Raw genomic sequence first — 12525 nt, 5'->3', positions numbered from 1 at the left:
TATCGTTCTTCTTGTTAACTTATAGTCCAATTTTCTATGAACTCTACAATGACACTTAAGACAAAAAAAATTTCCCTCCTTTACTTCAATAGATTGAATCCAATGAGTCTTATATGCCCACAACCTTATAGCCTTCGAGATTTGATTGATTGTTGCAATCTTGATCCTTGCATAAAAATAAGAATCACCATTAACCAAATCTTCATCCACATCAATAATGGTGCCTAATGATCTCCCAATTTTCTCTAGGCTTTCCTTAGACCAAAATTCTATGGGCGGATCATATAATCTTATCCAAATGGCAGTTTCATGGGATTCGTCAACCTTGGATCAACGTTAAGAAACCACTTCTGCATATATAACAAATCCCCTTCCATCAATCGTAATCCTCCTTTTAGAATCTTCTCCCTCTTCCATACTGGCAAAAATCACAACAAATAAATTTTTGGGTATAAATTTAAAAATGAATTTTGCCTTCCATTAGTTTTTGATCCAATTTCTTATAGTTTGTCTATTTTTCTTCGACCCTATAAATATGGTCAATAGGATTGCAAAAATCTTCCTCACTTCATCGAGATTCTCCATATTTCACTTCACCTTTCTCTCCTTTCCCTCCACTGTCACTCTACAAATTCTCCATTATTTCCTCTCGAAAAATTTATTAAAATTCTATTGCTTTACCCTTATTTCCTCTCCAAAAATTTATTAAAATTCTATTGCTTTAGTACATTAAGCTTTTGATATTTTTCATTTATTAGTTTATTCTTTTCCTAATTCATTTATTATTTTCATATTGTATTTTTGTTCTCTTTTTAGATTTATTGTGCTTTTTCCTTTTTATTATCTTTTGGGTTTTATTTTCTTTGACTCTAGTCTTTTCTTGTCTTTCCACTTTCTATGAGTTCCATGCACTTCCTTTCCCTCCTTCCCCTCTCCTTTTTAATATTTTTTGGTCTGAAACTTACCATTTCTCATTCTCTTTATGCATTCTTACATACATCCCGATGATGGATCACAGAGTGTGATCCAAAAAGTTGATGCAAAAAACTCTCACACAATTGAAGCCGGAAGAAACAAATCATTAATATTGCATATATTTGAAATTCAATCTAAAAAGTTCTCAATTACAAAATTGGAGTAGTGCATGGATATGAATAACAATAACTCTAAGAATGTTATGCTCTTTTCATACATATTTTCTAGTATTGAAAAGTAGAAAATAGAATAACAAGTTGCACTTACCAAGCACACAAATATTGACGAGGCTTTCACAAATATTTCAATTCTAAAAATACATATTGCAACAATTAGAAATGTAAAATAACTCCTTTTTTTATGTGAACCAAGGCTTTCCAAAAAACGATCATATCACACGCCATAATGACTAGAAATAGGACTTGACATCCAAACTCACAAGAAACCTTCAAACAAATAACCCACACTAAAATAGAAGCTTCAATATCATCTCCACCAATACTGAAATGCTCAACACTTGCAATGAATCCAAGCACATTCAACAAGACCCTTATATTATAATTTATGGTGTCCAAACATAACTTTCATGGCAAAAATTCAATCACAACAACAAAGCTCAAAATTTATTGTTTTACAGACTTCATTAATTTTATACCATAACCATTGAAGGACTAATGCGAATTTAAGTGACTTCGTCAATCACCAACAAGGAAGGAATATTTCACTAGCAAAATTGATCTCCCAAAGAGGTTTTTTGTCCTCGAGAGGTTGAGATGAACCGAGTTTGATCTCCAAAACAATAAGGGTTTCAATAAGAGAAATAGAATAAACCCAACATAGCAAATGAGCTCACAATTTTCCTTTTTATAAACTTTATAAGGAACTTTCAAGAAACTCCTTTTTAAAATCACTTTATTAAATTATTAAGCCTAATAACTCTAACGAGTGACTTATTAATCTTTAAAAACATTGTGGACAACAAAAGTCACTTTTGAAGATCTCATCATTTAAATATTTCGATTATTTTTCTAATGAGCTATGATACTAAGGTGTTTATTTAAATACTTCAATGAAAATGATAAAATTAATTAAATTAATTAAATATAGCTCAATAATACACTCAAAATTGATTATGAAAGAGTGATACCGATGATGAAAGATGATAACTAGACTCAACCATGTGACTTATTAAAATAGACGCTACCTCAAAGAATCTTGGAAACCAAATCAGAAGTTGGAAATAACATCTGAAAGTATCATACGACTCCTCTAAATCATTTGAGCTCATAACATTAAATGGAAGTGGCTATTCTCCACGTAAAATAGCACGTCATACAGTATGGGCATCTGCCATACATATGTGGACTTTTATGGGCCCCGCGTGGAGCGCTTCATTTTCTAACGTGGACGTGAAAAATGAACACGAGGACATTTAAATGTTAGGCATTTCTGACGATCAAGAACTCCTATACAGCGAAGACGGTGTCGTGAAAACGAACGTCGACCTTTCGACGTCAAGCATTTCTGACAGCCGGAAACTCACGTACAGCGAAGACGGTGGGGGAATTTTGGCGGCAAATGTCCGGTTCGTAGCTAGCGACTGTAATAAGGACGGTCAGCGGGAGGTTTGTGTTGGCGGACAACTATGTTGTGTTTAAAACACAACATTTTCATTTCGGCAGGCTGCGAACGATTTTTGGACACCATAAAAGATAGACCAGGGAGAGACGCTGCAAGAAACAGGATTGGGAAAACAACGGGTTTTTTTTCATTAAGACATGGGCTACGAATGATTTTTGGATGTCGTAATAGAGAGACCAGGGAGAGATGCTGTAAGAAATAGGATTGGGAAAACAACGGTTTTTTTCACTGCATGAAAGGAGGTTGGATTTGGTGAGGGTGAAGGAAGAATTCAAAAGAGAAAAACCAGTAAGGTACACATCCTTTTAATGTTGCAATTTTCAGTTATTCATGGAGTTTTTTTAATGTTTTAGGTCTTTGAAAGGGCATTTTTTTGGGTGAAACAAAGTATGGATATCTAATTTAAGCCAAAAATGCAGGGTTTTGTGCATTTGAAATTGGAGGAAATGAGGGTTTTTGTCACCACGGGAAATGAGGTTGGATTCGGCGAGGGTTAGTGAATAATTTGACACAAAAAAACTAGTAAGGGAACCCATCTCTTTAATGTTGCAATGTCAGTTATTCATGGAATTTGTTTAGGTTTTTGGCCTCTGAAGTTGGATTTTTTCGGTGAAACAAAGTATGCATATTTAATTTTGGCCAAAAATGTGCGTTTGAACTATGCTCCCCTAATATACTAGAAAACTCGCGTTGTCTACAAAGATTACTATGTGGAAAACCGTTGTTTTGTTTATTGTGTTTTGAATTTACATTGTGTATCATGCCATTTATCAGTACTTTAACTTATTTTACTCCCTTTGAGTGTGTTCATCCTTACTCTCGTTATTTTGGGAATACCACCATGATTTGATGTGCATAATAAGAATGTAGAGGTGATTTCTTGTTCCATGGAAAACATCTCGATAGTGTTGGCATATTTGGTTGTACTATAACCTATTCTTGTTGTTTTTAAACACTTACTTAAAGGTTAGGATTTTTTTATATTTTATGTTAGTATATTTTCAATTATGTAGATAATTTAGTAATTAGTACAAGTTATTCTTATTGTTAGTAAATATTATTTGTATTGTTATAAATTATATTATATTTTATGCAAACAATAATCTAATAGAAACAACTTTTCCATTACTAAAATAAAAACCAATTTGAATGGTGTTTGATCATTCCCTCTTGGCTAGAATACATGATTTGAACTCCTTTATTGAAAATCACTTCAACATGAACCAATATTTTTATACAATACCTCATTATTATAAAATTTGAAATACCTCAAAGGCATTGTCTGATAAAAATTTAGTCACATTGAATGGTTGTATTACACCTATACATCATCAAACATTTCACAAATCGTATGTAAGATTCAATTTTTTTTACTTTACCACATTGTGGCAGCCTTAAATAGATGTTTGCAACCTTCTAAGTTTTTCTTATGTATTCTCTTAACACTGTGGAAACCACTATGCACTTCAAATGTATTGCTTAACATTGTTGCACTCTCCAACATTGAATCTTCATGATCTCATTAAAATTCAAGCCTTCAAATTAAATTGCATGTTTTTCCCATATGCAAAATTTCAACATATACAAGCATTTTAGGAATTCTTTAGTATGTTGGAAAATGTTGCTTAAGCATTATAAACACTTCAAGAACACCATCAAAAGACAAGTCTACCATGCAAAAATTTATATTGAAAATATCATACTAAAATTTTCAAACATCTAAAATCATAACATTTAACAAACAATCAAACATCATCCAAAAATGTACACTTGATTTGAACACAAAGTGAATTTTCTGGGTCATATAAGGTCTTGTGAAATTTTTAATTCTGGGATTTCTCATACATACCCTTTGGGTGTTGAAATTGGGTCTTCATTATAAAATATCAAGTGATCTTAGTGGCTTGCTTTTACGTAACCCAAAGTAGTTGTAAATAACCAGGTCATTGGTGTTGTTTGCCCTTTTTAATGCATACAACACTTGGTTATGAAAATGATAAGGAAGGAGGTTTGTTGAGTTTGAGTGAACAAAGGACTTTGATTCTAAAGGTTTTCATCAAAAAAAATGGATGGTCGTGTTTCACATAAGATTATCAAGGAATAAATTTTAAGCCAATTAATTTAACAAATGACACGATTTTCATGGGATAAATCTAGATGAAAAATATGCAATGAATAGAGCAATAGATTATGCCCTTATAATTAAGAGCCATAATATTTGTGGAGCTGATAAGGGAATACAAAACCCTAACCCAACTATGCTCTCCTAATTTACTAGAAAACCATCCTGTTTTCTACAAAGATTATTGTGTGTGGAAAACTGCAGTTTTGTTTATTTTGGTTTGAATTTACATTGTGTGTCATGGCATTTATGATAGTTTAATTTAGATTAAAAAATGGGAGTGTTTTAAACATTTCCACGTAAGATTTTGACAAGTACAAACGTAGGGTGCTCAATTAGTACATCCTCTATCATAAGTAGATGCCAATTTGATAATAGACAGTCTTGAATTGTGATCATAGCCTTTAGATAAAAGAAAAGATATGTGCGTTCAGTGCAACATATAGAGGCATTGCATATAGCTAATCACATTGCATTTTGAGCCATTACATATAGTTGATCATGTTGCATATGTGCAATTTTATAATGTTCCATTCAGTGCAACAATTATAGGCATCTTCCTGGTCATTAATCAAGTGCTAAACAAGAACAATCAAGGAGCACATCTTATTAAATTTCAGTGTTAGTCTTAGTTGCATAGTTGAATTCAGATCAATTCTCCTTATTTTTAAATTGTGTAGTTATTTAATTGAGTCAATATCAATATAGTAAACTGATTTAAATTAAGTGTGGACAACCTTTCTATTTTCAACAAGAAATGCACAACGAAATTTGAAATGAAATGTAAAGCAGAGATACAGACTAAGCAGATTTGAAAAGTTTCAATTTTTGTTTCCAGTTGTTTGAAAACCCCAGTCGGATCCCCTTACATCATGGCCATTTCTTTTCAATAGTCGAGTTTTGTTTTAAGTTGAATATGATTTGAATGTTGCAGGTAGGATAACCACTCATGTTTTCCAACCCCTAGAAATGAAGTTTTTGGTTTGTATGATGTGCAAACACAGTTCCAGTGCCCAACAAGAGAGATGGGCTTAAGCTATTTTTTATTAAAGTTAGGACAAACACATAAATAATATTTGGTAGTTAATGAAAATGTGATTTCTACAGTTGCATTTCTTGAGAGGCTCTAAATTCTCATTTTTAGACCTCCTATCTAAACTACCATTTGTTTTTGGTGGTACTGGAATCTTTAGTGTGTGCGGTGCAGTACTGCGTCATTGTTTTGAAAAATGATTCTTCTATTCTTTGTATATCATCATCACCTCTTTCCGTTCACTACACAAAATAAAATACATAACCAATGAGAGAGATGACGATTGATCGTTTAATGCTCTTCACTACATGCACAACTACTAGTCACCATTTGTAGGATGCATCATATTTTTAAGATTTCCCTCCTTCTTTCTATTACTAATTGAGCTTTATGTCTACATATGTAAACAATGAGTTGTATGTTTGAGGTTTGTGGTTTGTGGTAGCAATGGACATATGTGGGTTTTGGAGGTTACCGCATGGGTTTTGGTGTACATGCCTTTCATCCTTTCCATGTAACATTTTAAATGTGAAACACAATGTCATTCTCTTGTTATATGCTCTTCAATTTTGTTAGTCATCAACATGGTATGTTGATTCATATTGGAGGTTCTTGAACTAATTCGCGATAGAGGCTTGCAGGTTGTATATCACATTGTTTTTTACAATATGACTAAGTTAAGTTCATGGATGATATGAAGTGTACTTGATGGCCTACGATGCACATTTCTTGAAACCATTCACTTGATTTGTGAAAATATCTCCTCAGGTAAACGAGGTTTGTACACCCCTCAAAATAAAATTACCTCTATGCAATTAGCTACATGATTGCAATGTTGGATTGATGGAATGTGTAAACTAGAAGTTAGTAGTTGCTGGGAAACTGGTATTTGGCAGCCCTGTTAGAAGAATGTATCATTTAGTTTATGTTGTTGGCCATATTCTAAGCACAAATTGCAGAATGTCATTCTTTTTTATGCTTTGTTTATTTTTGTGAATTGTTAATTTCATATTTTTTTAAGAGATGTCAATGATTTCTTTGATATCTGAGGTTGCTTGTAGCAATGTTACTTGTTTCACATTACTGGAAACAATTCACAGTGTTTCCCAGCATCTTTCATGTGGGGGAAATGGTCATAGGTCTAGGATGTTGCATTCAATGTATATGTTTATTTAAGGTATTTAGTCCTTGCCAAATTCAAGGTCGTCAACCCCAAGAGATAATGTATTCTTCAGAATATGTCAATGTGGGGTGGCCAATATCCCCAGACTGCAAATGTTATTATGCACTGTGTAGAACAGTAAGTGCTCTTCCACCTGCACGCCTTCCACCCACACTTGGTAGGGTGTCGTTTGGTCACATGATTTCTTTATTTCTCTCAAACACTGATTCAACATTTTATGTACAGAATGCAACAATTTTTCTTTTATCTTATATTATTTTTACAGAACCAATGGAACGACATACATAGGCAACATCTTCATAACACATATAAAAATTGACATTGTTATGTAAGGTTAACTGCACGAGTGAATCACTTCAGTGATGGAGGATATGAGTACACTTACAGTAAGAATAATACATTATTGAAATACCTCTGAACAACTATTTGAATGTGTTAATGATGAATTGTTATAGACATCGAATCAACTTGTTTTTGTTTTTTTTTGGTTATATGTTTTCTTTCCCCTATGGGAAGCAATAACGTCTAGAATTCATGATAATATTGTCCTGTGCATATGTTATTAGGATGGTGAGACAACACAAATGCCATTTGTTAATGGACTTACAAGTTCAAGATTTTGCCAATGGTGTCAGTCATTTTTCAGCCAACAATCTCCATTGGAGTCCAGTTGTTGTTGAAGTTGATGGTCATACTAACCATTGCGTAGCAATTCCTCTTCATAGATTGGATGATTTTCTTACAGGGGAAGCCTTGGTTGAAAGTGCGAAAGCCGCTTTTATCTGTACCCATCATAATGAGAAGCACAGTGGAAGCTTAAAAGAGCACTCGATGACGATGTATTCGTGGTGAGTACATTGCATCATTCATCTAATATGTACGCAATATTTTCTCTATCTTCGGATTGGTTGTTAACAACACGGCAATGTGCATTTCAGTTATTGGTGTGTGTATGGTCCAGATGACCATAGGAATGATCCTCCCACAAAGGAACATGCAAGGAACTTTACAAAGAAATGGGGCTGCCAGTGCCACATTATCGTTAAGGTGATGAAAGGTAGACTGGATGTAGCTATACTGGTATTCAATCAAAGGTTTCATGTGGATGCAAACAGTGAATTTTGTCATGACGTTGATGATATAATGAATGAGCCATGTTCTCGATTTCGTCCAAATATTCAGTTGAATGCAGAAGTTATATTAAGAGCTTGTTGCTAATGGATGTTAGTGTTGATGCTATCATGGATAGACACCTATCTAATCATCATTTTTGTACCTTGTTGAGGAGGAGAGACGAATTCCTAACATGTAAGGACATCTTGAATGCGTAGAGAAAGGTGAAGTCCAAGTTCTTGCATAAGCATGCCAATGATTCCAATAGTATAATGCTATGGCAATTAGAAAATGCGGCTATTTTTTTTATTTCCAACCACCTCAAGGCACTGACCAGCCTTTCATCATGGGGATCCAAACTCTATGGATTCTGAATATGATGGTCAAATACTCCCACAACTTGGTTATTTCCATGGATTCCACCTTTACAACCAATAAATATGGAGTTACATCCTCTTAATCCTTTCTATGCATTCTTATTTATGTTTTTTTTAAATATGGATGCCTTGATGCTAGCGGCTAATCTCGACACAAAATAGCACTGGAAAAAAAAATTAAACTCCCAGAATTGCAAAACATAGTTTTTTTTTTAGTCATATTTTGTGGTGTTATAGGGATGCAGATCATGAAGATTTAGCTACTCAAAATTATGCAAAAACCCGTTGTGGTTGAAGGATTTTTAGAAATTGTATGGAGTGTCATTTTGTGTGGAGATTAGTTGTGCACTGCCCTTATTTGAGCTAACGATTGTGTTTGGTTGATTACCAAACAATACCAATTGTATTCACTACTACTTTTTTATGAACAACAATCTGGGGTGCCTATTGCATGGGCAGTGTGCTCACAGAACAAGAGAGAGGACATTCAGGCTTGGTCGGTGGAGTTGCAGTGATGAGGAAAGTAGACCAGACTTGATTGGAGGATCAACGCCTTTTTGACTGACGATTGCGTTGTAGAGATACAAGCCATACAGTATGTCGTGTTTTGTTAGTTGCATTTTTTCATCTTAATTCTTATGACATGTCTCATTGTGCTTGGATGTCTTGGTTATGTCCTTTTGTTGTCTTTTTACAAGGGCTATATTTGGGTGTCGTATTTTGCTTTGTATTTGGCACGTGCGCCACGCATGGTTGAAGAACGTGTATAGGTACGCTTTGAAGGATAGGGCAATGGAAATATTTCACCGCCTAGGGACAATCATGATGGCAATGGATGATAGTGAAGAGAGAACTATCCACCTTTTGGATAATTTCTCTGATGATTTTAGTGACCAACCTCATTTCCATGACTACTTTTATAGAACTTGGTGCCAAGGAAATGGACGTATAGGTGAGCTATAGCTTTGTTTTGTTTTCTTGTAGACCATCTAATGTTGCACGACATACATTTGGATTCATAGTTGTTATCTTTATGGTTTGCAGCGATGTGGGCAAAAAACTTTAGGCATTTCCCACATGACAACCAGGACACAAATGTTGCCATCGAGGCTTATCATTGCAAATTGAAGACGTAGTTCGTGTGTGATCATCAAGGCAAATGCACTAAGCGAATGGATCACCTGTATTATAGCCTTGCCCATAAAATGGAGTGATTCTATAGACATAAGTGGAGTTTGTAGCAAAATGGCTTTATGATCAGCAACTATATGGTGCGCCATTTGCAGAGTAGTATTGAGAGGGCAAGGAAAATCCTCGATGTTGATGTTGTTGATGAAAATCAACCTGGATGGTTTTGAGTGAAAAGTCAGTCTTCATGCAATTGGTATGTCGTAAGAATTTTTGGTTGTGACCTATATGTTTGTGATTGTCCTTGGAGTTTGCAAGGAAACACTTGCAAGCACGTGTTGAAGGTTGTTGCCATGCAAAAGGATGTGCGTGATAGTGGTGAATTTGGGTCTTGTATATGTAGAATTACTCAATTGTAATATTCTTTTTTCCTTTTTTCCTTTTTATTTTTGGAAAGTTATTAAATGAGCATCTGAAATTATTAATGAAGGTGACAATGTTCCACAAGGTACTGAATCTGTGGCAAATCCAATACAAACTGCCACACCTGGCGTGATTGAAGACAATAGATGTAATATTGTTACTCCTCAACAGTCTCCTCCATCTCCCCACTCATAGTGTTTCACCCATGCACACAATGACATTGTGTGCTGAAACACTTGATTTATTGAAGAAGTTATTAGAAACAAGGCCACAATCAGCAACACAAATGCAATCCATCTATTATTGTGTCCAAAATTTAAAGATAGATCTACAGCAATTGAATGCATTACCTTTTGATTTCGGTCCTAATTTGGATCCAGCTACAACAAGCACATTTCGAATGCGTCCATGGTTTAGTGCAAGCAGGGATCATCTTCGGTTTCATAGGTATGGTGGAAGGCAACACACTTTGGCTCCTAAAGTTCCTCAAATAGATTTTTTCATGTTCCCTTACAATGGTAATATGGGGAGGAAAGGAAACAACCAATCTCATCAAACAGGCGGACCGCACATCGTAGGTATTGCCTCTTTTCCATGGAACACAGGTTTGCTAGTCACTCCCATTTTTGAAAATTCATGTGCATAATTTTAATATAAATTATACTTGCTCAATGTATCCTCCATTTGTGTCCAATGTTTACAAAGCATCCTCAACTTCTAGCCCAATAAGTCCTCATCGACGTCTATCTTTTGACAATAATATGGTTTCACAACGCATGGATTGTGGAGAATAGTGGCTAGCACATACAATTTTTTGTTTTCCTTATTTCTTTAGCTTTACTTTGCCATTAGTGATTACAATAATAGATGTGTGCAGGTAGTCGCATCCATTTATGCATGTATTTTTTATTACATATCCAAATCTGTAAATGTGCAATTGTCATGTAATTTAGAACACGGTGTGTTTCGCAATTTTGTTTTTCAAATCAGTACACAGTGTGTTTTTCACATTCGTCATGCATTTTATAACACTGTGTTTCTTGCCATGCAGGTTGACATTGGACATTTTTGTTTTCCACGAGGAGCGGATACATGGATTTTCATTCATTTGCATGTTCACACAGGTTTTTAGATATATATTGGCCTGTTTTGAATTTAATTTTATGTTGTCAACACTGAAATGTTATGCTATTTTATTGCCACAACACAACATATTCACATCATCATTGTCTTCTTATGCAGGTTGTTGGACCTCTTTGTGAATGACTTTCTGTCATTGCAGGTCACCATCAAAAATTGAGGCATGGGAAAACATCGACTGTAGTTTGACATCGCTTTTTTTTAGTGGTATGTCACGAGAAGGGATCTACAACAATACATCATGGAGATTAGATTATTATTTTTTGTTATGGCAGGGACTGGTCAGAGTTGTTCTTGCATGCACAATGACATACACAAACACGACAGGATGGGTGACAGAGTTGCTGACAGATGACTGGATAGAGACCGTCTCTTCTGAATTTTCAAGCTCAATCTTGGTCTTCAACTACAATGACTTGTTTCATATAGGTTGCAGACTCCGAAGACTTAATAGATTTTTGAGGATCCAAGCTAGATTTGCTTGAATTTGATTGTTTTCTATCATTTTTTTTTGGTTCGTGCTATTTTATAAGATGCTATTATGGATGAAATGCAATTTTGTGACTCATGTCACTATACTCTGATACATGTTAAGTGAACTACTCAAGACCCTATCCATAAATATCATTTGATTATTTCAATATGCATCTTTAAAGATAATACAAAACTCCAGATACTCTTCTCTCTTATAATGTGCTATGGTATTCAATGTCCCAAATGCAAATATGTGTATACATTATTGGATGGTTGTGCCAATAAGAACTCCATAATTATTATCACAAATTACATACTTTGTTTTTTGTAATTGATATTAAATGATGATGTATATATCTGATTTGTTTTCTCAATGCCTACAATTTAAAATATGTGTGTTTGATCTCTATTATATCTTTACAATGCACTTTAGATGAAACAACTTTTCAACTTTAAATACGTAGCTGCAATAAGTTTTATCTTTTTCATAGTTTACATGTTTACATTGTGTTCTAGATTGTGTTCACAGTGATCTTTTGGTGTATTTGGTGACTGCCTCCTTGGTTTTGATCAGCTTCATGTCTATTATTATTTTGTGGTTGCTTGCATGGACATTATGACTATATCTTGAATTGGATGCCCTTGTGATTTGAGAGTCCTTTAAATATATGTCTTAACTCATATCACTCATATCTTCAATTTCATTACGCATGAGAGGGCTAATATATAACCCTGCTCTTGGGCTTGAAACTTATGCTATTACCTGCATTCTTTATGCACCGTATTTTACCACTAAGACAATATATTGATTTCTTTTCTCAAATCCCTAGATGAGGGTTATTCAATACTTCTCCAACTACCCTTCTATTGTTATGGGGTATTTGATACCATATGTACCAATCATGAGCACAATACC

The 12525-nt window shown here is 34.4% G+C and overlaps 1 long non-coding RNA gene across 1 annotated transcript; it reads left to right on the top strand.

Moving 5' to 3' along the window:
• Positions 1-2469: 2469 nt before the first annotated feature.
• On the top strand, positions 2470-11826 carry LOC131070860 (uncharacterized). The gene is made up of 4 exons (XR_009112413.2): positions 2470-2909; positions 3036-3138; positions 11047-11119; positions 11238-11826. It is a non-coding gene; the product is annotated as an uncharacterized LOC131070860 (long non-coding RNA).
• Positions 11827-12525: the final 699 nt, after the last annotated feature.

The sequence above is a fragment of the Cryptomeria japonica genome, chromosome 1, assembly GCF_030272615.1.
Source record: "Cryptomeria japonica chromosome 1, Sugi_1.0, whole genome shotgun sequence".
Taxonomy (NCBI): Eukaryota; Viridiplantae; Streptophyta; class Pinopsida; order Cupressales; family Cupressaceae; genus Cryptomeria; species Cryptomeria japonica.
Note: the sequence above shows the minus strand (reverse complement) of the source record. Positions and strands in the feature narration are given on the sequence as shown.